General features: G+C 37.5%; 1 long non-coding RNA gene across 2 annotated transcripts in view; it reads right to left on the bottom strand.

Moving 5' to 3' along the window:
* The window catches only part of LOC138757514 (uncharacterized), a 58,623-nt gene that overhangs the window by 33,843 nt on the left and 509 nt on the right, over positions 1 to 24,271 (bottom strand). For both annotated transcript variants that reach the window (XR_011353640.1, XR_011353641.1), the window contains exon 2: positions 4,798 to 4,906. This is a non-coding gene — a long non-coding RNA (uncharacterized lncRNA). The remainder of the gene's footprint in view (positions 1 to 4,797; positions 4,907 to 24,271) is intronic.

Below are 24,271 nucleotides of genomic sequence, written 5' to 3'. Positions count from 1 at the left end.
CGTTTTCTTTCAGGTATGTTTTTCTTTTTCTTCTCCTTTTCAGGCCTAACATCTTTTCCTACTGCCCCCTCAGTCAACGGCTGCATGGGTCACGAAGGTCCAACATCTTCACTCGTCGCCATCCCTGCCAACAGCTGTGCGGACCCAATATCTTCTTCCATTATTACCTTGGCCACATCTTTTCCCTTTTCTAACTCTTTCTGATTATTATTTTTGGGTCCTCCTGGGCTCCTGGGCTAATCTTTTCAATTAGGCTTTTCTTCCAATGGGGGCTTTTTTGTTCTCATGTCAACCCTATCACTGTCTTTGGCCCCTGAGCAGGTCAGAGGTCGACTTTCTCATCTTGTCCACTGTCACCGCTTTCTCCTTTCTCTAACTTTGTTGTTTTAACTCTTTTCCCCATTATTTGAACTTCTTTTTGTTTTTAACACTTTCCTTTCCCTATTCTAATCACTTTTAGGGTCTCTATCTATCTCTCTTTTTTTAACTTTCTATACCGGGAGCTCTGAAGTTACCCTACTATTTCACAGTCACCATTTTGTAACTCCCAAAGAGATAGATTAATGAATTTTGTAAGTAAATCTCAAAAATCTGCTAACACTGTGGTTGAAGTAAAAACACAAAATGCTGGAGATGCTCCACAGATCAGTGTCCTGTGTGTAGCAAAGGTAAAGGTACATAACTGACTTTTCTCACACTTTGATGAAGGGCTCAAGCCCAAAACGTCAATTATGTATCTTTACCTTTGCTACATAAAGGACACCATTTGGACCTGCTGAGCTTCTCCAGCATTTTGTGTTTTTATCAATTCAATTTCGTGATTTGTTCATGACAATAAATTCCGATTCTGATTCAGACAATGAAACACGTTATTGTGTAGTTTCCTGTCAGATGCATTGCGGATAAGTAAAAGCCCTTGTTCAAACAAGGCTGAGGCTGGATTGTCCACTAACCTAAAATCTCAACCAATACCTATTATAACTGAATGCTTGAGAAAATTTATTTAAGTGTCAGCTGGTATTTGTCTCTCTCCTGCATTTGAGACAGGAGTTTTAGTTTCAAGTCTCACTTCAGAGATGTGGATACATAATCTAAACTAACGCAGCTGTGCAGCACAGGGAGAGAGCTAAATCTTTTGAGATGCCCCCTTTCAAAAGGGAAAAAAAATTGTATTCACTTGAGTGTATTAGTTTGAAAAGCATTCTGGGGGCTTTTCCCCATTGTTCTGGCTAATAATTAATTATCAGCTAGAAACAGTTCAAACTTCATTTGTTCATTATCACATGGCTATTTGAGTGATCTTGCTGTAAGTAAAATGTCTATATTCTGATAATGACTGAACTTCAAAGTTTTTCATTGACTTTAAAAGCAACATGAAGGAATTATGCAATTTCTTTTGTATCATTCCTAAGCTTCCTGAGAGAATTGCAGTGCTTTATGCTGAAGTTTATTTTGTTGAATCTTATGGGAATTTACCAATAGAAAGGAAGAACTTACCAAAGGCAACAGTTTGAAAGTATGGGCTCAGATCATAGGAGGATCTCTTGGGTTTTTAGGATTATTAGCATCTCATAAAAGGTTAAAAATTGGAAAGTCCAGATGAATACCTATCAGAAGCAGGAGACCTGATTTTGTTATTCCTTTCTGCTGTTCTGTGGAAACCTCCAATAAGCAAGAGCTGCCCAATAATGTTTCGCTAAATGGCCACTCCTTGTACAATTGCTTGTGAATCTCACCTGATTATTTTACTTGTGGGTAAATGGGATGATGGTGGAAAGAAAGTATAAAATAATATAGTTGATTGATGCTTTGTAGTGTGGTCACCCAAACTATGATCAGGAATGGAAAAGTTATCTGACTTCTGTTCCCAGTTAAAGGATCTAAGTATTTATTGTAATACTGTACATTTAGTTTCATTTTAATTGACTCAAATGGACTCCATGACTCTATAGCTCTATAATGGTTAAGTATATGGTCAGATCAAAATCCACAGATCAAAACTACACAGGCAATAAGAAACAGAAGCACACAAGCCTGCTTTGTGTTTCCCACAACAGTTCCAGCTATGTGGGGGATTATGGGTAGGGAATACTGCCATTGCTATGCTGCGTTTTGAGCCACAGAGAGCAGCCCCGGTGCAGGAGTGGCAGCCAGGCTGTCACAGCCTGTACCGGCCGCCCCACCCAACATCCCCTGCTGGCCACTCCTGCCCCAACTTCCCCTGCCCTGATGACTTCCACCTGCCTCCCCAGCCCAGATGGTCCCAGCAGACCTCCTCTGCCCTTTCTCTGCCAGCTGCCCCTGACCCACAGACCTCTCCTGCCCCAATGGCTCCCACCAATTTCCCTCCCTAGTGGGGCAGGGGGTGTCAGGTAGCACGATAGGGGTTGTCAGGTAGCGGGGAGTTGGGTCGCGAGCTGATGGAGTCATCAGTCTGCCCCCAGGCAATCATCTACAGCAGCTGCACCTTCGCCGATTATCCCTCTTGGAAGAGGGTTGGCCTCGGTGCCTCGGAGGCGCTTCTGCCACATTCAAGTGAGTATGTCTTTAGCTGCAAGGGGGGAGATTATGTGGCTTTACAAGGGGGTGCACAGGCCACCAGAAAGGGCCTTTAGTCTACTGTGTTGAAGGATGGGGTCTTGGTGAGATTCATGTGAACAGTGCTGTGGCTGAGACCTTAGACAAGAGCGGGAACCTTAAAAACTTCATTTTACAGCTTAGAGAAAAGGTCACTTTCTTCTTACCACAGACACAATAAATATTTTCTGAATTTTTAATTTTTATTTCAAATCTCTAACTTCTGGAGCATGGCATTTTAATACCATTATTATTATTATGCTTTCACAGATCGCTAGAATTAACATGAGCTGAATCTCAGGGACTGAAATGAATTGTCCTTCAAAGTGACTACACAATCTGCCTTTATTCTACCTATGGTAATCGTACTCACGTTATGTTTGGGCCATTGCCCATTCCTTTGCAGTGTCAGGCAGGAAATCTTAAGTTGAACTGATTTACAGATTCAAGATAGATGTTTGGTCAGGAGGGATTTCATTTCTTTTCACATTCTCAGTATTGTGAGACATAATGACAACAGTGTGGGGAAAGTTTTAATCAAAGCTGAGAATTAGCTCATGGGACAAGATCAGTAGAAACTAAACTTGATCACTTTGTGTCTGAAGTAATTTAGTTTCAATTAGTTTATTAAAGTTATAATGCCTTTGGTAAATAATGGTAAATTTGCATTGGTCAACAATCAGGAACCTTAACCACATGGAATCATTTAATTAAGCTGAAAGGGATTTCTATACAGGTGTATCATTGAATTTTGATGCAAACACATTTAGTTAGTGATCAAGAATTCAGAAAAAAAAATATTGCTTGCTATGAATTGAGATTGTACCAGGATAACATGTGAAAGGCTATGAAGAACTAATGATCTCTCATGTGTATAGAGTGTAATAAGCAACCTAAGATAAATAAGTAAGAAGAGTTTATTGTCATAAACATGAGTATAATGTACAGATGCACCAAAACCCTTGCTTTCTACAGCCAAACAGATATACCACCATAACAGCATACATTAACTTACCACAATATGCCCACATAGGAAAGGGGATAATAAGTATAAAATAATATATAGAAAAATATTCACAGTTCTGCTAGTACAAGAACAAAAGGGACATTTCAATAGTGGACATATCTTTTGGTGGTTCTGGATTAGGTTAAGATATCAAGGGGAGGTTCAAGACCCTGACAGCTGTTGGATAAAAGTTGTACTTGTACCAAGAGGTGATGAACATCAGCCTTCTATGCTTTCTGCTTGAAGGCAGTAGCGAGGCAGGTTATGACCAGGGTGTTGGGGATCCTTTTTAATGTTAGCTGTCTTTTTGAGGCAGCATCTCACATAGTTTCTTTCAGTGGATGGAAGGTCAGTGCCTGTAATGGATTTGTTTAGGCTTGCCACTTTCTGCAGCCATGTTTATTCCTTGGCACTCGAATTATCAAACCAGGCCATGATGCCACCAGTCAGTATACTTTCCACAGGACACCTGATAGAGGTTTGATCAAATATTCAATGACATGTCAAAGCACCTTAGACATTTTAGAGGGTTTGAAACAGAGAGGTCACATCTTATAAATTGGGGTGTTACTGTGCTGCCTTCATGATCTCTTTGATGTGCTAGTTCCAGGAGACGTCTTCTGAAATATGGACTCCCAGGAACTTGAAAGTACTAGCCCTGCCCACAACTATTCTGACAATGAAAACAGGTGTGTGGTCTCTTGCCATCCCCTTCCTTAAATCCACAATAAGATCCTTCATCTTGTTGAGATTAGATTGGACACCAGGAATATCCTCTCCATGTACTGTTATCATGTTCTCCCTGCTAAAAAGTGCAACTCTCCCTCCTGCCTTACCTTTTCCTCAATCATGTATGGAGAACAGCTCCACATTTTCAAATACATTTTTTTCTGGAATTTGGATACCTAAATCAGCCTTCTTTTATCATTGAATTGAAAAAATGATCTCTCTGAAGACACTGCAGCTAGTCTAGTCTTAGATTGGACTAGTTCTCTGTGAGGGTATGCCACGTGATGACATGGGGCTAGACTTGGAATCCCTTCTCTCTCTGTAAAAGTTTCAAAAAGAGTTAAAAAAAAGCTGAAGTGATTAAAAGAAAATAGAAAGAAAAGCTATTGGAAGGCCTACAGAACAACTCAAATGCCATGTAAGAAGGATAAAACAATCACTATCTTTCAAGAACTTGAACAAGAAAAAGGAAGGTAGAGGCCTACCTTGAAGAAGAATCCTGGAGCTCTCTGGAGGGTAGGTGCCCGTGGGGATAAGCCTGGAGCTGGGGAGACCTTGGACGTCACTGTGCAGGGTATCCCTGACAATGGCCACCTGTCATGGGTGAAGAAATGACTGCGTATGACCCAAGTATGTCACAGTGGCATTTGCAAATTCACTCTTTGGTAAGTTAACAGGTAAGTTTACTTTGGATAATCTTGAAAACAATTTGTCCAATTCCTTCAAATGTTCTTCCCATGTATCACTTTTTATGACCAAATCATCAATATAAGCATCTGTATGTGTTAACCCTTGGATTACCAAATTAATCATCCTTTGAAATGTTGCAAGGGCATTTTTCATGCCAAAAGGTAACACATTGTACTCATATAATCCAGATGGAGTAACAAACACTGAAATATTCCTTCCTCTCTCAGTTAAAGGCACACACCAGTAACCCTTCAACAAATCCAATTTAGTAAGAAATTTAGCTTTTCCAATCTTATCAATACAATCATCTATTCTTGGAATAGGATAAGTATCTGTTTTGGTTGCTGCATTAACCTTCCAGTAATCTGTACAAAACCTAACAGTTCCATCTAGTTTCAGTACCAGAATAAAAGAAGAACTCCAATCTGAGTTTGAAGGTCTAATAATATCTTTTCTCAACATATATTCAAATTCCTGATCCATAATTTTCCTTTTCTGAATGTTTATTTTGTATGGGTGATGTTGTCTCCAACATCCACATCATGATGAATCACTGATGTCCTTTTTGGAATGTCAGGAAACAGATTTGTGTACTTTAAAATTAAATCCTTCAACTGCATCTGTTCTTGTGAATTAAGATGAACGAACATTTCCTCTAAATTTTTTCAAAATTTCAGAGTTCGACAGGCACACAGGAAGCATGATTTCTTTAAGGTTACCCTCACAAGATTTTATTTCCATAATCTCATGATCCACCATTTCCTCCACTCTGTTCACAGCCAACACCCCTGATACAGATTGTTCTCCACTACCATTATTCTCATAATAAGGATTCAACATATTTATGTGACAAACCTGAATTTTATTCCTTCTATCTGGAGAGTTAACAACATAATTAACATCATTCAATTTTGATTTAACTATGTATGCACCAGAAAATCTAACTTTCAAAGGATTGTCATGTGTTGGAAACAAAATCAAAACTTTACTTCCTACCTTAAAATTCCTCACTTGAACTTTCCTATCAAATAAACACTTCATTTTACCCTGAGCCATTTCTAAATTATCTTGAGCTAAAGTCCACACTTTTTGTAGCCTATCTTTAAATTTAGAAACATAACCTTGGACGTCACTGTGCAGGGTATCCCTGACAATGGCCACCTGTCATGGGTGAAGAAATGACTGCGTATGACCCAAGTATGTCACAGTGGCATTTGCAAATTCACTCTTTGGTAAGTTATCAGTTAAGTTTACTTTGGATAATCTTGAAAACAATTTGTCCAATTCCTTCAAATGTTCTTCCCATGTTCAACTGCACATCCTCATTAACCCATTGTTCTTTTATCAACAATAAAGGTCCTCTAACCTGATGTCCAAACACAATTTCAAAAGGGCTGAAACCTAATGAGTCCTGCACAGCCTCTCTTGTTGTAAACAACAATAAATGAATACCTTCCTCCCAATCTTTCCTATTCTCCAAACAATAAATTCTCATCATATTTTTAAGAGTTGAATGAAATCTTTCTAAAGCTCCCTGGGTTTCAGGATGATGTGCAGATGAAGTGATCTGTTTTATTCCCAGCTCATAAATTAATTGTTGAAACAATCCAGACATAAAATTATATCCCTCATCACTTTGAATTTCTTTAGGTAATCCAAACACTGTAAAAAATCTTTCCAGAGCCTTTACCACCATTTTAGCTTTAAAATTTCTTAATGGTATAACTTCTGGAAATCTTGATGCTGCACACAATCGTTAACAAGTACTGATTTCCAGACTTAGTTTTTGGCAAGGGACCTACACAATCCACAATAACTCTAGTGAAAGGTTCCCCAGCAACAGGAATAGGTTGTAATGGAGCCACTGGAGGACTCTGGTTAGGTTCCCCACTCGCTGACAAAAATGACATGTCCTGCACCAATTTACAACATCCTTCCTCAAACCAGGCCAGAAAAATTGTTTCAAAATCTTATCCAAGGTTTTCTTCACCCCAAGATGACCACCTAAAGGAGTACTGTGGGCTAAATTTAAAATTTCATTCCGGTAATTTTTAGGAACAACCACCTGATAAATCACCCCCACTCTTCATTAGTAGGAATATCAAGAGGTCTCCATTTCCTCATTAACAAATCACCTTTTAAAAAATAACCACCAGCCATTTCTCCAATCTCCTTTTCAGTTACTACTTTCTCTGCTAATTCAGCAAGACTTGTATCTGCTTTCTGCTGTTGAATTAACACTTTCCTTGACAAAGAAAAATCCTTACTCTCACAATTACCTTTATCTTTCAAAACCATTTCAGAATCACCTGGCAAATCTCTGTTAACTGGATCTTCTTCTCTCAATAATTTCTTAAACATGGACCTTGTTACCGCACATGCAGGATATATATCACAATTCTCTTCCACCTCATCTTTCCTAGGCCTGCTTGTTAATCTCAAAACTGACCCAACTTTATCTTCTGCCAAATCATTCCCTAAGAATTGAGACCACCTGCATAGGTACTTTTGAAATTACTCACACACACACAACAGATCCTTTAACTAACTCAGAATTTAGCACTATTCTGTGAAGGGAAATCAACTCCATTTCCAACACCTTTGATCAAAGTTGTCTCCCCTGTGTCAGTTGTTTGATCCAGAGATAATCCTTGTACTAACAATGATTGTGCTGAACCAGTATCCGAATTTTAACAGGAACCTGTGATTCTCCCTCCTTTACTGAAACAAATTGTGGTCACATACAAACACTTCAAAACAGATCTCATTTAAAATATTTGAGCTCTGCTCAAGCCAGACAGGGCAGCTCCAGATGCATTTGCAAAAGCTTTAGGCAGTGCCTATAAGACTTCACAAATGGATTGTTGTTTTGGAAAGCAATAGATGAAAGAACTCGGAGGATTACGTTTGGAGCCACAGTCTGTCTGAGTGTAGGTTGCTGTTCTAAGAGGGTCATGTCATTTTGCAAGCAGAGAGAAAAACAGGATTTTTTTCTCTGTGAGAAAGAGAGAGTGAATTCAGTTCTACAGTTCAGCAGCAGAAGCTGGGACTGGAACAGGACAAGTTGGCAAGCTAGTGGAAAATTCCATTTTGAAGACAGGGTGTGGTCCATACAAGAGGAGTGGACTGGCTGCCTAATGTTTCACTTGAAATAAGGGAAACAAAATGTAACTCTGTGGTAACCTGAAAGAAAGATGTTATTACCTGGAAAACCCTGATGGGGCAAGTTTCTTCAGCAAGACACTGATGTGGCTGGTTACAAGGAATTAGTTTGTGTCCAGCGAATAACAAATCTCTCTCTGAAAACCAACAAGAACCTTCCTGAGTGGTAACCATTTACCTTTCAAGCAACAAAGCCTGGTGAAATTCATAAATGTTAAATTCTGTGCACAGTATAAAAATTACTTGGAACCAATGAGCTTGGAGGAGTGAGAAGTGAGATTGGACTGTGAATCAATGAACTTTTCTGAACTTACATACACATTACATATACGTTCACTTAGAATTAGAAGGGGGTTAAGTTAATAGCAATAAGTTAAAGTTTGATCCTGTTTTCATGTTTAAAGATAATTAAAAGTAACTTTTATTTAGATAACCAGTTATCTTGGTGAATTTCTGTTGCTGCTGGGTTTTCAGCTCATAATGCACGTAATAACCTTTGCACTCATTCTCTCTCTCCACCCTGTGTAAATTAATGTGAACTTACAAGTTGCCATCTTATGTAGCATTTTTCCATTCACTAACCATTCACATTATGCCAGTCAGCCTTTACTTACTTACAAGGGTTAAATACTTATCATCTTAAAATACAACTGCACATCAAGCACGTTTCAAGGAAGCATTTAAACTTTAAGATTTTAAAACAGTGGTTCTCAACCTTTTTCTTTCCACTCAATCTTAAGCAATCCCTATGCCAATGGTGCTCTGTGATTAGAAAGGGGTAATTTAAAGTGGTGTGTGAGTGAGAAGGGAAGGTTGAGAATCACTGCTCTAGACTCAATTGTTACTGAAATATTTTGCTTAAGACAAATAGTCATTGGCACATTTCCTTTTGAATTATGAAACCGTGCACATAACAAGTCAATTAGGTACAATTAAAATAGTGGTTTTCAAACTTTTTCTTTCCAACCACATATCACCTTAAGCAATTCCTTACTAATCACAAAGCACTGATGGCATAGGGAATACTTGTGAGTGGAAAGAAAAAGGTTGAGAACCACTGCTTTAAAACAAAAAAATTCTAAGTTATTGGTCATGGACAAGCAAACATTCTAAGCCACACTTCTTCCACTATTCCAACAACTTCCAAGCATTCTCAAGTTCCAATCTCTGATTATGATGGGACTTGGATTATGTGACCTGTTTGTCTGACATTCTCGGCTAATGTGTCTGACTCTAGAACAAATAAAACTTATTCTACCAAGGTCCTTTATTTCAGAATCCTGCTTCCACTTATGTCTGAGGTTGGATCTGACATGCTTTCTGCCTGTCTTGATGGGAATGACGTGTAATGGTAGGTATATATACTGCAGCCACTCATGTCCCCACATTCAAGATCTTCTGGTGGACTGAACTCAAGTTTTCTATTTACATATTCAAGAAAACTCTGGTAGATGTTACCTTACACATCTACACAGTTACACCTTGAACCAATTCCTCCAGTTCTTGATAGTTTGTGATCGTGCGGTTGTTTGGCTTGGACAGATCTAATTACTGAGAGCTAAACTCATCCTCTTAGGCTGCTGAGGACACTGGCCACTTCGTGGGTCATGAACATAATGAACAGATCCAAGACTTGCACTCAAATGTTGTGGCTTTGAATGAGCCACACAGAGACTGGAGCCAAAGAAATAAAATGTCTTCATGGAGTGTACCAAGCAGGGACTCGGGAATCTTTGCAGAATCTCACTGAATCAAAGTACAATGAGATTTCATCATATTTAAAGCACAAAGATAATAACAGGCAATTAAATATCAGGAGTTTAGGCAATATTTTGAAAATAGGCATATGATTTCATAGAATTCCATATTTATTGGAAGAGGATCTTTTGAAACTGCATTCAAACACCTTTGCTAAGCATCTAGATACTGAAAGACTTATTTTACTATTGCATTGAGAGATAGCTCTCGGGAGGAGTCACGTGATGGAGTAGTGGCCGGACGGTGAACTCCAGCCCTCTCCAGAAAAGTCGGGAAAAACAAGAGAAAATACAAAGGCACAGAAATACAAGTTAAAGAAAAGTGAATATAAAGGTGGAAAGAAGATGGAGACAAAAGGAGAAAAATCAAAATCAACGGAAAGAAGAGAGGAAGAGAAGACAACGGAGGAAAAAGGTGAAGGCCTTACCTGTCCGAAGAGGCCCGCTGTGGAGAGAAGACCCCACTACCTCAGGTCGGTAGAAAGAGAACTACAACAATGGCTCACAGAGCCGAGTAAAAGTGCGCAACCGCGCATGAAAAAAAACACACCGACGGGAGGGGGGACCAGCTGGGGAGTCGATCTCCACAGCCGGCAACGACAGCTGCAGAACACCTGCAGCAAGAAGAGACCACAGAAGACAATGGAAACAAGAAAGAAGAGGAGGAAAGGGCAGCAAAGAAACAACAGATGGCCAACCCAGAGGAAGAAGAAGAGGAAGAGGAAGAGTACAGGGAAATAGAAGAAGAAAAGAAAGGCAAGGTAAAGGAGGTACTTGCTCTTGTTAGAGGATACATGGAGTCATTTAAAGAATGGCAAACACAGGAATTCAATGATTTAAGAAAAAGAATAAACAACACAGAGGAGAAAATAATTAAAATGGAGATGACCTTAACAGAAATGGGAAAAAAAATGGACAAGATGGAAGAGCGGGCAGTAGCAGCAGAAATGGAGGTAGAAGACTTAAAAAAGAAATTGGAGAAATCTAATAAAAAAACTAAAGAGACACAAGAACTACTAGCTCAAAAAATAGATACAATGGAAAACCATAACAGAAGAAATAACATAAAGATAGTGGGCCTTAAGGAAGATGAAGAAGGCAAGAATATGAGGGAGTTTATAAAAGAGTGGATCCCTAAGACCCTAGGATGTCCAGAACTACAGCATGAAATGGAAATAGAAAGGGCACATAGAGTATTGGCCTCTAAACCACAACCACAACAAAAACCAAGATCTATTGTAGTAAAATTCCTAAGATATACTACAAGAGAAAAGGTACTGGAGAAGACAATGGAAAAAGTAAGAGAGGGCAACAAACCACTGGAGTATAAAGGGCAAAAAATCTTCATTTATCCAGATATAAGCTTTGAACTCCTAAAGAAGAGAAAAGAGTTCAATGCAGCAAAAGCGATTTTATGGAAGAAAGGATATAAATTTACACTGAAGCATCCTGCGGTATTGAAAATATTTATTCCAGGACAACAAAACAGACTATTCTCGGATCCAGAAGAAGCACGAAAATTTGCAGAACAATTACAAAAATAGACTGAGGGATGAAGACGGGTAATGAGAGCAAAAATTATCACGATTGATATGTATGTGGGTAAAGACAAAAATAGACTGAGGGATGAAGACGGGTAAGGAGGGTAAAAATGACCACGATTGATATGTATGCGGGTAAAGAGGTATAAGAGTGAATAGAGACAATGGGCATATGTGAAAGTATCTGTAATTAGAGGAAAACATAGAGAGTATAGACAAGAATTAATAAGGGAAGGTAATGGAATAGAGAGAATAAGGAGGGAACTAAAAGAGTGACCTTTGTGACATATAAAAAACGAAATCTTTTCTGGGGGGGGCTGGGTGGGGGGAAAAGAGCGGTCACTGCAAAATCAGTTGACGCTTGCGAGTGGATTCGCAAATCCAAATGGAGAGGGGAGATGTGGTTGTCCGACAAGGGATAAAGGGCAACTCAGGAGGGGAAGGGGAGATTGGGGATAAAGAAGATAGAAATAGGAGAATAAGGAAAATGTTGGATGTTGTAGGAATGTTGTCTGGTAAAGAGTTGAAAATAAGAAAACAGAAATGGAAAAGGAGGAAAGGTAATGATGGAAAAACGGAAAGAGAAGATAAACAAAATATAAAATGGCTACGCTGAACTATATGACTCTAAATATTAATGGAATACATAACCAAATTAAAAGGAAGAAACTACTAAATTTACTGAAAAAGGAAAAAAATAGATATAGCATTTGTCCAAGAAACACATTTAACTGAATTGGAGCACAAGAAATTAAAGAGAGATTGGGTAGGACATGTAACAGCAGCATCGTATAATTCAAAAGCAAGAGGAGTGGCTATATTAATTAGCAAAAATGTGCCATTTAAAATAGAAGAGGAAATAATAGATCCAGCAGGGAGATATGTTATGATAAAATGTCAGATATATTCAGAGCTTTGGAATCTACTTAATATATATTCACCTAACGAAGAAGATCAAAAGTTTATGCAAGATATCTTTTTGAAGGTAGCTAATACGCAAGGGAACATACTAATAGGAGGGGATTTCAATCTGAATTTGGATCCAAATATGGATAAAACGGGGAAAAAAATTAACAGGAAGAACAAAGTAACCAAATTTATAATTAAATCAATGCAAGAAATGAAACTTGTGGACATATGGAGGAAACAAAACCCAAAAGAAAAGGAATACTCATACTACTCGACTAGACATAAAACATACTCAAGGATAGACCTATTCCTGTTATCAGCCCACATACAAGGGAGAGTTAGGAAAATGGAATATAAAGCTAGACTATTATCGGACCACTCACCCCTGTTATTGGCAATAGAGCTAGAAGACATCCCTCCAAGAATGTATAGATGGAGATTAAACCCCATGCTACTTAAAAGACAGGATTTTAGAGAATTTATTGAAAAACAATTAAAAATGTACTTTGAAGTAAATACGGAATCAGTGGAAGATAAGTTTATACTATGGGACGCAATGAAAGCATTCATTAGAGGGCAAATAATAAGTTATGCAACCAAGATGAAGAAGGACTATAATCAGGAAACAGAGCAGTTGGAAAGGGAAATAATAAACATAGAAAAAAAATTAGCAATAAAGGAAGATACAACCAAAAGAAGAGAATTGGCGGATAAAAAAATAAAATATGAAACATTACAAACATATAAGGTGGAGAAGAATATAATGAAGACAAAACAGAAATATTATGAACTAGGGGAAAAAACACACAAAATCCTAGCATGGCAGCTTAAGACAGAGCAAACTAAGAAAATGGTATTGGCAACAAGGAAAAAAGACAAACAAATTACATATAATCCAAAAGAAATTAAGGAAAACTTCAGAGAATTCTATGAACAATTATACCGAACCGAAAACGAAGGGAAAGAAGGGAAAATAGATGAATTTTTGACTAAAATTGAACTACCAAAACTACAAATAGAGGAACAAAATAAATTAACAGAACCATTTGGAACAGTAGAAATACAAGAGATAATAAAAAATTTACCAAATAATAAGACACCAGGAGAGGATGGACTCCCAATAGAATTCTACAAAACATTTAAAGACCTAATAATACCGCCCCTCCTGGATGTAATCAACCAGATTGATGAGACACAAAACTTACCAGATTCATGTAAAACAGCAATAATTACAGTGATACTAAAACAAGGGAAAGATCCACTCTCACCAGCGTCATATAGACCAATATCTCTGCTAAACACAGATTATAAGATAATAGCTAAACTATTAGCGAACAGATTAGCAGAACAGGTACCGAAAATGGTAAATTTAGACCAAACTGGATTTATCAAAAAAAGACGCACAACAGACAATATTTGTAAATTTATTAACTTAATTCATGCAGTAGAAGGAAATAAAGCACCGGCAGTAGCAGTTGCTTTAGACGCAGAGAAGGCCTTCGACAGAGTAGAATGGAATTACTTGTTCAAAGTATTGCAAAAATTCAGTTTACCGGAGAAGTATATTAATTGGATTAAAGCATTATATAAGGGACCGTTAGCGAAAGTGACAGTAAATGGACATGTATCAAAGCAATTTAACTTAAGCAGGTCAACGCGGCAGGGATGCCCACTATCACCATTATTGTTTGCGCTAGCTATAGAACCACTAGCAGAATCGATAAGAAGAGATAATAATATAAAAGGAATAAAAATAAAAGACAGGGAATATAAAATCAGTCTGTTTGCGGATGATGTGATAGTGTACTTAACAGAACCAGAACTATCAATAAAAGAACTATATAAGAAATTGAAGGAATATGGAGAAGTGTCGGGATACAAGATAAACGTAAATAAAAGTGAAGCAATGCCTATGAATAACGCGGATTTCTCAAAATTTAAGGAGGAATCCCCATTCAGATGGCAAACGCAGGCAATAAGATACCTAGGTGTGCAAATAAACAAAAATCTAGGCCAATTATATAAACTCAACTACAATCCACTAATGAAATAATTACAGGACGATTTAGAGCATTGGAAAGAGCTACCACTAACACTGATAGGAAGGATAAACTGTATTAAAATGAACATTTTTCCAAGGATACTATACTTATTTCAGGCATTGCCAATACAACTGACAGAAAAATTCTTCAAAGAGTTAAAGAAAATAATAAGGAGATTTTTATGGAGAGGGGGGGAAACCGAGGATAGCACTAGACAAATTAACAGAATGGTATAAACAAGGAGGCTTACAATTGCCAAACTTCAAAAATTATTATAGAGCCGCACAATTAAGGTACCTATCAGATTTTTATCAAACAAGGGAAATACCAGACTGGACGAGACTAGAATTAGATAAAATAGGGGAAAAGATACCTGAACACATATTATATAAATGGGACGAAAAATTGGTACAACATAGAACTTCTCCAGTATTACACCATCTCCTCAATATATGGAAGAAGATTCATGTAGAAAGAAATAAAATAAATTACCAAATACCAAAACTAATATTGACGCAAAATAAGCTACTCCCTTTTACAATAGACAACCTTGCCTTTAGAAAATGGGAAAAAAAAGGGATTAAAAGAATAGAAAATTGTTTTTCAGGAAGTAGATTCTTATCCTTTGAACAAATGAGAGATAAGTACAATATAACGGGAGATACAGCGCTGGCATATTACCAACTGAGATCCTACTTGAAAGATAAATTAGGAAGCAACTTGAGTTTACCAGAGGGAAGTAACCTTGAATATGTGATTACAGATACAATGTTAATCAAAAGATTTATAAAAAATATGTATATTAAACTGCAAGAAAAGGAAAATGAGGAAACAAATGGTAAAACTAAACAAAAATGGGAACAAGATTTAAATATAAAGATAAAAAAGGAAACATGGGAGAAGTTATGCTCTGGAACGATGAGAAATACAATAAATACGAGGCTGCGTATGATACAATATAATTGGTTACACAGACTATACATTACACCGCAAAAGTTAAATAAATGGGACGCAACAGTATCTGATAGATGTTTTCGATGTAAAAAAGAAAGGGGAACAACAATTCATGCAATCTGGACATGTGAGAGAGTAGAAAAATTTTGGGATGATCTCAATCAGATATTAAATAAAATAACAGAAAACAATATACCAAAGAATCCAGAGATCTTTCTCCTAAGTAACATAAAAAATAAAGAATTTGGAATTGACTTGGAGGATGCACAAAAAAGATTTGTTAAGATAGCCCTAGCTGTAGCAAAAAAATGTATTATGTCAACCTGGAAATTGGAAGATAATTTGAAAATACAACAATGGTATATAGAAATGAATAAATGTATTCCATTAGAAAAAATAACATATAGTTTAAGAAATAATATTGAAATATTCGAACAAGTATGGGAGCCTTACATTAAATACAATAGCGAAAACCTACCGGGAACAAACATTACCTAAGTTGATGGAAGGAGAAGAAAAGAAAAGAATGGACTCAGTAGAATTTCTGGTGTATTTTTGTTGAATGACAACATTGTCTAACTGAATTAATGCAACCTAGATTGTATAACTAAAATGGATGAGGGGGGGGGGATGGGGGGGTGGCTTGGGAGGAGGGAGGGGGGAGGGAGAAAAAGTCACTGTAAATGTGTGGAAAAGAAAAAGTGTATATCATGGCTATTGTGATTTATGGTGTGAAAAATAAAAAATTAAAAAAAAAAAAAAAAAAGAGATAGCTCTCTCTGTCAATAATGATGCATACTGGTAATTATATAACTATCCTTGTCTTTTTCTTTCTTTTTCAATCTTTTTATTATTATTATAATTTATAAACACATACAGTTCAAAGAGATATAAAAAATACATAGTAAGTAATGAATTAATACAGAGATATTAAACAATAATATTACAGAATAAAAATATATCATAAAAAAAAAATTAGATCAGTTTAGGGTGTGAACTATCTCTAAAAAAAAGATATAATTAATAACAATATATGAAAAAAGAGAAAAAAAAACCCAAAAAAGAAGAAAAAACAAATCTGAATTAAAAAAAACTTTAAAAAAAACTTTAAAAAAAACCTACAGATATAGCTAAACCACGCCGATCACTCCGATCTCATCTTACAGCCCAATTATCATACATAATCATAGAAAGAAAACAGAGCCAGATCAACTCACCACAAATGAAAATATTGAATAAATGGTCACCAGGTTAACTCAAACTTAGAAGGGGATTCATAGACAGAGTTTCTAATTTTCTCTAAATTTAAACATAGTATAGTTTGGGTAAACCATTGGAAAACAGTGGGAGGATTAACCTCTTTCCAATTCAATAGTATAGATCTTCTAGCCATTAGTGTAAGAAAAGCAATCATACGATCCGCAGGAAGAGATAAATAAGTCAAATCTATCATAGGTAATCCAAAAATTGCAGTAATGGGATGTGGTTGTAAATTAATATTCAAAACAGTAGATATAATGGAAAAAATTTCCTTCCAATAATTCTGTAAAGAGGGACAGGACCAAAAGATATGTGTAAGGGAAGCTATTTCCAATTGACATTTATCACATATAGGATCGATATGAGAATAAAAGCGATGGAGTTTATCTTTAGACATATGAGCTCTATGAACAACTTTAAACTGTATTAGTGAATGTTTTGAGCATAGAGAAGAAGAGTTTACCAGTAGCAGAATTTTATTCCAATTTTCATTAGAAATATGAAGGTTGAGTTCTCTTTCCCAATCATTTTTAAACTTTTCAAAAGTCCCAGAATTTATTTTTGTAATTATATTATATAATTTAGATATCACACCTTTTGGAGGGAATTTTGAATATAGTATATCCTCTAAAACAGTCGTAGTCTCCCGATTGGGAAAAGAGGGTAAAGTCGAAACTAAGAAACTCCTAATCTGCAAATATCGAAAGAAATGAGATCGAGGTAAATCATATTTCATGGATAATTGTTCAAATGACATGAAAGAGTTATCCAAGAATAAATCCGAAAAGCATGTTATACCTTTAACTTTCCAGAGTAAATAAGCTTGATCAATTAGAGAGGGATGAAAAAGGAAATTTAGTACATTAGGAGTTTCCAAGATAAAATGACTTAGGCCAAAAAATCTCCGGAATTGAAACCATATACGTAGTGTATGTTTAGCCATTGGATTATCAATTTGTTTATATAATTTAGTAAGAGTAAAAGGGAGAGCAGCTCCCAAAATAGAGCTAATTGAAAAATTTTGTATCGGTTTAATTTCTAAATTTACCCAATGGGGATTTAGAGATAATTCTGAATAATTCAACCAATACCTTAAGTAACTAATATTAATTGCCCAGTAATAAATTCTAAAGTTGGGTAATGCCAACCCTCCCTCTAGTTTAGATTTCTGTAAATATTTTTTCCCCAATCTAGGATTCTTGTTTTGCCAGAACTATCCTTGTCTTACATTGAAGATTTATTCTCATTTGTATTAACTGACTGTTACCTCTATCCCATATTTCTTAAAATATGTCTCATGCCTAACAATCCCAAACACCTTGGTGGTAGAAATGAAGCAGAGGAAAAAAATGCACCACAAAAAAAATTGTACTGTTGACATGAGATAAATGATGTTCTGCTGAAGTAAGATAAATGATGTTAAACAGAAAGGACTGGAGTTGCTGTGATTGTGGGGTAATACACAGAAGTACTGGAAAAACTCAATAAGCAATACAGCATCTATCGGAAGTAAGGTGAGAAAACCAACGTTTCAGGCCTGGAACTATCCCAATGAAGGGCCCAAGCCTGAAGCGTTGGTTTTCTTTCCTTTTTCTTCCTATAGTTGCACAGACAGCCCTCCTGCATAGCCTTGGCAAGGTGAGGATATCCCTATCCAAGGTGATCCCACAAAAGGTGGTGGGACCAGACATCATACCTGGTCAGATACTGAAAGACTGCACAGACCAAATGATGGAGGGCATCACAGACATCCTCAACACGTTGCTGCTGCAGGCCATCATTCTCGCAGGATTCAAGGCATCCACCATCATCCTGGTACCCGAGAGGGTGACCATAACAGGCCTCAATGACTAATGCCCTCCATAATTATGAAATGCTCCGAGTGTCTTGAGATGGAACACATAAAAGTACATCTCCCAGAGTTGCTGGATCTGTTTCACCTCACCTATAGAAGAAACTGGTACACAGATGATGCTATAGCCTTGTCCCTTCACTCTGTTCTGATCCACCTGGAGAATGATGTCGCATATGCCAAGCTGCTGTTCATTAACTTCAGCTCAGTGAGGTGGCTACAAGGGGGCAACAGCCCAGTGAGTCCTGTAGAGCTTATATTCAGGCACTAAGGGCAATGGGCAGGGATTGTGCCTGCACAGACAGAACTGCTGCAGAAACCACAGACAATCTGATTTGGGATGCCTATGTGGTCGGGGTCCGATCAAATGAGGTGAGGCAGCACCTGCTAGAGCACGGGGAAGAAAACCTAGAGGATGTGATCTGGATCGCAGAGATAATGGAGGCTGCGGTCTTAAGTATGGACATGTACTGTAGGGGCTGGACCCCACACTCTGATGTGAGTAAGATGCCCTCCCTCTACCCTACTACTGCCGCTACGCTGCCCGATGCAATGTATTAAAGTGTTATTTTGGTGGGAGGAACAAGCACAGCAGGTCACAGTGCCCGGCGAGAAAAGCCAAGTGCCGGAAGTGCTTTAAAAATGGCAGCTTTGCTGTAGTCTGTAGCTCCAAAATGGTCGCCGTCAAACACAGTGCCTTGTGTGAAGCCCAGTCGCCACTCTCCATTTCAAACACTTCTTCCTCAGAGCTCTCATCCAATGAGAGCAAGGACTCCACCGCGCGACAGCACCTGACGTCATGGGGCAGACATTGAGTGCACAAGGTACAACCCACCCATGTTGCAATAACATTCACCCTACCTCACGAAGCAACAGCCGACCAGGCCACAGCCCCGACCACAACAGCTACCACCGGTACCGACCAGGGACCCGGTGCCACCACCAACCAGGGACCAGCTGCCGTCACTGCCGACCGGGACCCGCCACTGCTGCCGACCGGGGACCCACTGCCACCGAGGCAGCTGACCAGGTACCCACCGCCGCTGCTGACCAGGGACCTGCCACTGCTGCCGACCAGGGAGATGCTGCCGTGACTGACGCTGCTGACCCGGTACCCACCGACACTGCTGACCGGGGACCTGATGCTGCCGACCAGGGACCTGCCACCGCTGACCGCCCCACTGCCGACGGCAAGCAGCGACCCCCAACATTTACCATGTCAACCTTTTACAGGACCTCTATTGAGAGCATCCTGGCCGGCTTCATCACAGTGTGGTACAGTTGCTGCAAAGAAATGGATCAGAGGTCAATCAGAGAGGATTAGTGGCATCTCTCTTCCCCCAACCCCCCCCCCCCCCCACCAACACCTATCAATGTGATCTACTGGGATCATTGTCTGAAGAGAGCATGCAAAATCACTGAGGACCCCTTCCACACTGCACACAGCATCTTTCAGCTACTCCCATTGGGAAAGAGATACAGAAGCATCAGAGCCAGCGCCACCAGGCTGAGGAACAGCTTCTTCCCACGGGCAGTGAGAATGCTTTCTTTTTAAAATATTTTTATTGAGTTTAACATACAAGCATAAATGCAGAATTGACAATTACATAATAATTCATTTGCATACAAATAAGCACCACAAAAAAGCCAATGAGAAAAAAAGTAGATAAAACTATATCAATAATTGATTATAATACCTCAAAAACATTTAATTGAAATGATCTATGTGACCATGTTAAACCCGTTTGTTGAAATAACTTGTATAAAATAAAGGAAAAAAATGAAAAAACCTAAAAATTAATCTAATCTATCCCCTCCCTCTAATGGGCAGTGTGAAGGCTGAATGACCAAAGCAACTGTTCACACTAACATCTGAGACTCTCATTTATTTGCATAGATGAACACTTATCCTACATATATATCGTTAGCCTATATGTGAGTTTTGTCTGGTTGTGTGCCTGCATGTTTTGAATGCTGTTTCGTTGGGTTGTACATGTGCAATCAGATGACAATAAACTTGACCTGATGCTGCATGACCTGTTGAGGATCTCGAGCAGTTTTGTGTATTGCTTGAGATAAATTATTTTTCCCTATCAGAACATTTTTGTTGAATTAATCTTTGAACAGGTGGAGGCAAACAGGATCATTAAGGAGCCATAAAGGGAAAGAGGCATGAATTAAATTGTCATAGCTTTTGGATTATAATGGAGTAGGAAGTAATTGGTAGATAGAATAGTACCATATTTTGTGTGATCACCAGGATGAGTCCTGTCAAAAATCATTTATATTTAAAGAGTAAATAATTTTTAAATACAAGAAATATCTATATTGAATTAACGAGACGTATGAGGGACATATGCCATGAGATTTGGAGAGAAATTAACTAAATTGGAAGCAAACAAGTAAGCTTAAAGTTTGTTCATGCCATTGCCAGATGTCAAAATCTAAACACAGGGAATAGTTGTCATGAATAACGAAAACTTAGTTTATATAGATGGCCGAGATTATTATTTAGTTGTATACCTAGGTATCAAATTGCTTGTGTTTGCCATCTAAATGGTGATTCTTTCTTAAACTTTGTGAAATCCGCATTATTCATTGGCATTGCTTCACTTCTATTTGCATTGATCTTGTACCCCGATACTTCTCCATATTCCTTCAATTTCTTATGTAATTCTTTTATTGATATTTCTGGTTCTGTTAAGTATATTATAACATCATCTGGAAATAGACTGATTTTATATTCCTTCTCTTTTATTCTTATCCCTCGTATTTTATTTTCTGTTCTTATCAGTTCTGCTAGTGGTTCTATAGCTAACGCGAACAGTGAGGGAGACTAAATTATCAGCCATTAATGAAAAAATTACAAGACGACTTAGAGCACTGGAAAGACTTACCACTAACACTGATAGGAAGGATAAACTGTATTAAAATGAATATCTTCCCAAGGATACAATACCTATTTCAATCATTACCAATTCACCTAACAGAGAAATTCTTCAAGGAACTAAAGAAAATAATAAGGAAATTCTTATGGAAAGGGGGGAAACCGAGGATAGCACTAGATAAATTAACAGAATGGTACAAACAAGGAGGCTTACAACTACCAAACTTTAAGAATTATTATAAAGCAGCACAATTAAGATAACTATCAGATTTTTATCAAACAAGGGAAAAACCAGATTGGACCAGATTAGAGCTAGATAAAATAGAGGAGAAGATACCTGAACATATACTATATAAGTGGGATGAAAAATTGGTCCAACGTAGGAATTCACCAGTATTGCACCATCTGCTCAACATTTGGAAGAAGATTCACGTAGAAAGGAATAAAATAAATTATCAACTACAAAAATTAATATTGACACAAAATCAACTAATCCCTTTCACAATAAATAACCTTTCCTTCAGAGAATGGGAGAGAAAAGGGATCAAAAGAATAGAAAATTGTTTTTCGGGAAATAAATTATTATCTTTTGAAAAAATAAATATAACTCACGATACAAGGTTTGCATATCACCTACTGAAAACCTATTTGAAGGACAAATTGGGAAACAGTCTGAGGTTACCAGAAGGAAGCAATTTTGAATATGTGATTACAGACACAATGATAATTAAAATATTTATAACAAACATGTACATCAAACTGCAAGAAAAGGAGAACGAGGAAACTAACTGTAAACCTAAACAAAAATGGGAACAAGATCTAAACATAAAGGTTTCCCTTCATGCTATGCTCCGGAACTATGAGAAATACAATAAACACAAGGTTAAGCATGATACAATATAATTGGTTACACAGGCTATACATCACTCCCCAAAAGTTAAATAAATGGGACCCAAAAGTATCAGACAGATGTTTTCGCTGTAAAAAGGAAACGGGAACAACAATAAATGCAATTTGGACATGTGAGAAAGTGAAAAAATTTTGGGAAGATCTAAACCAGATATTAAATAAAATCACAAAAAGCAATATACCAAAAAACCCAGAGATCTTCTTTCTAAGTAATATAAGAAATAAAGAATTTGGACTCGATTTGGATGGAGCACAAAAAAGATTTACTACGATAGCCCTAGCTGTAGCAAAAAAATGTATTATGTCAACCTGGAAATTAGAAGACAACTTGAGAATACAACAATGGGACATAGAAATAAATAAATGTATTCCATTAGAAAAAATAACATATAATTTAAGAAATAACATTACAATTTTCGAACAAATAAGGGAACCGTACATGAAACACAATAGAGAAATCCTAACATGGACCTCCACCACCCAAAATGACAGAAGGAGAAGACAATGAAATGAACTGACTCAGTATATAAAAGTAAAAGATAAAAATTTCTTGTTTATTTTTATTAAGTGACAACATTGTTTAACGAGTTTAATGTATCTCATAGATTGAACTTCGAATAAATGGGAAGGGGGAGAGGGAGGAAGGGAAGGGAGGGGGGAAGGGGAGAAAATGACACTGTATATATTCAAGAGAAAAATGTCTGTATGCATTTTGGTCAGTATGGTTTATAGTGTGAAAAATAAAAAAAAGATTAAAAAATAATGAAAACTTCACCTGTTTTGATTGAAATTTTCCGGCTTTCTAAAATATCCCATTCCCATCAACATAGGCTTATGTCTGCAGTCTTGCCAACAGATGGGCAGCTGTAATTACTCCTCAGATGCAGAGCAGTTAGTTGTCCCAATCGTTCTTGAATAAGATGTGCATAATCTCAAGGGGGATCAACTGAACTGACTACAGCATTTGTCAGACCATCACCAGTACAGAGCACAAAAGACAACAACACATCCATGGGCTCAAAATTACAGATCTTCAAAAAGGCACAAGAAATCCCTTGAATACAAATAAAACCAGTGGGAAATAGCAGGGACCATCATGACTCATTTAAACTCAGGGGGAATGTTGAGCACTAAAGCTTAATTCTCTCCAGTTGCAATGGCATCTGCACTTAATCACCACACGTATATTTCATGCAATTAACTCATTGTAATTGCATTTAGTCAGGGAATGGGTTTTACAGGGATGTTAGATGAAATTGCATTGTATGCTGCACCACCAGATCAACCGAGGTCCTAGAACTAGCGGAGTAAGGTCTCAACATTCAGAGAAGTAGATTTTAGACAGAGACAAAGATGAAGTACTTCTCCCAAAGAATAATGAATCTGTGAAATTCACTGCCCAAGTAAGCAGTAGAGACTACTTCATTAGGTGTATTTAAGTCTTGGGTAGATAAATTTGCAGAGCAGAGGAATTAGGGGTTGTGGGGAAAAGTAGAGATGTTTCCTCTGCCATTGTTGAATGGCAGAGCAGGTTTGATGGACTGGATAGGCTACTCCTGCTCCTATTACTTATGTAATGAGCAATGGATAAAGACTTTTATTCTTGGTCTACCCTATCTTTCTCTATAACCACTTTGAAATGTATAGAATTATGTTCACATCTCCAAAATGCTTCCCCACTGACTCTCCCTTTACCAGTCAGGCACATTACCCAAGTAATGCTCCTTCCCTTGTTATCTGTACAAACTAGGTCAAATGCTCTCCTGAGAAACCACAAAAATGTTGTCCCCTCTGAAGCTTTCGAACTAAGCCAATCCCCGTTAATATTTGGGAACCCGAAATTCCCTCCAACTCTAACCTTATTTTCGTAACACCTCTCTGCTATTTGCCTAAATATCTGTTCCTCTTGTTCCTGTTAACAATTGGAAGGTTTGTAGTACCCACCCAACAAAATGACATTTTTTTAAAGTTCTTATTTCTTTCTATATAGCTGTAT

The sequence above is a fragment of the Narcine bancroftii genome, chromosome 1 (genome assembly GCF_036971445.1).
Source record: "Narcine bancroftii isolate sNarBan1 chromosome 1, sNarBan1.hap1, whole genome shotgun sequence".
NCBI lineage: Eukaryota > Metazoa > Chordata > Chondrichthyes > Torpediniformes > Narcinidae > Narcine > Narcine bancroftii.
This window is presented reverse-complemented; position numbering and strand designations above follow the sequence as displayed.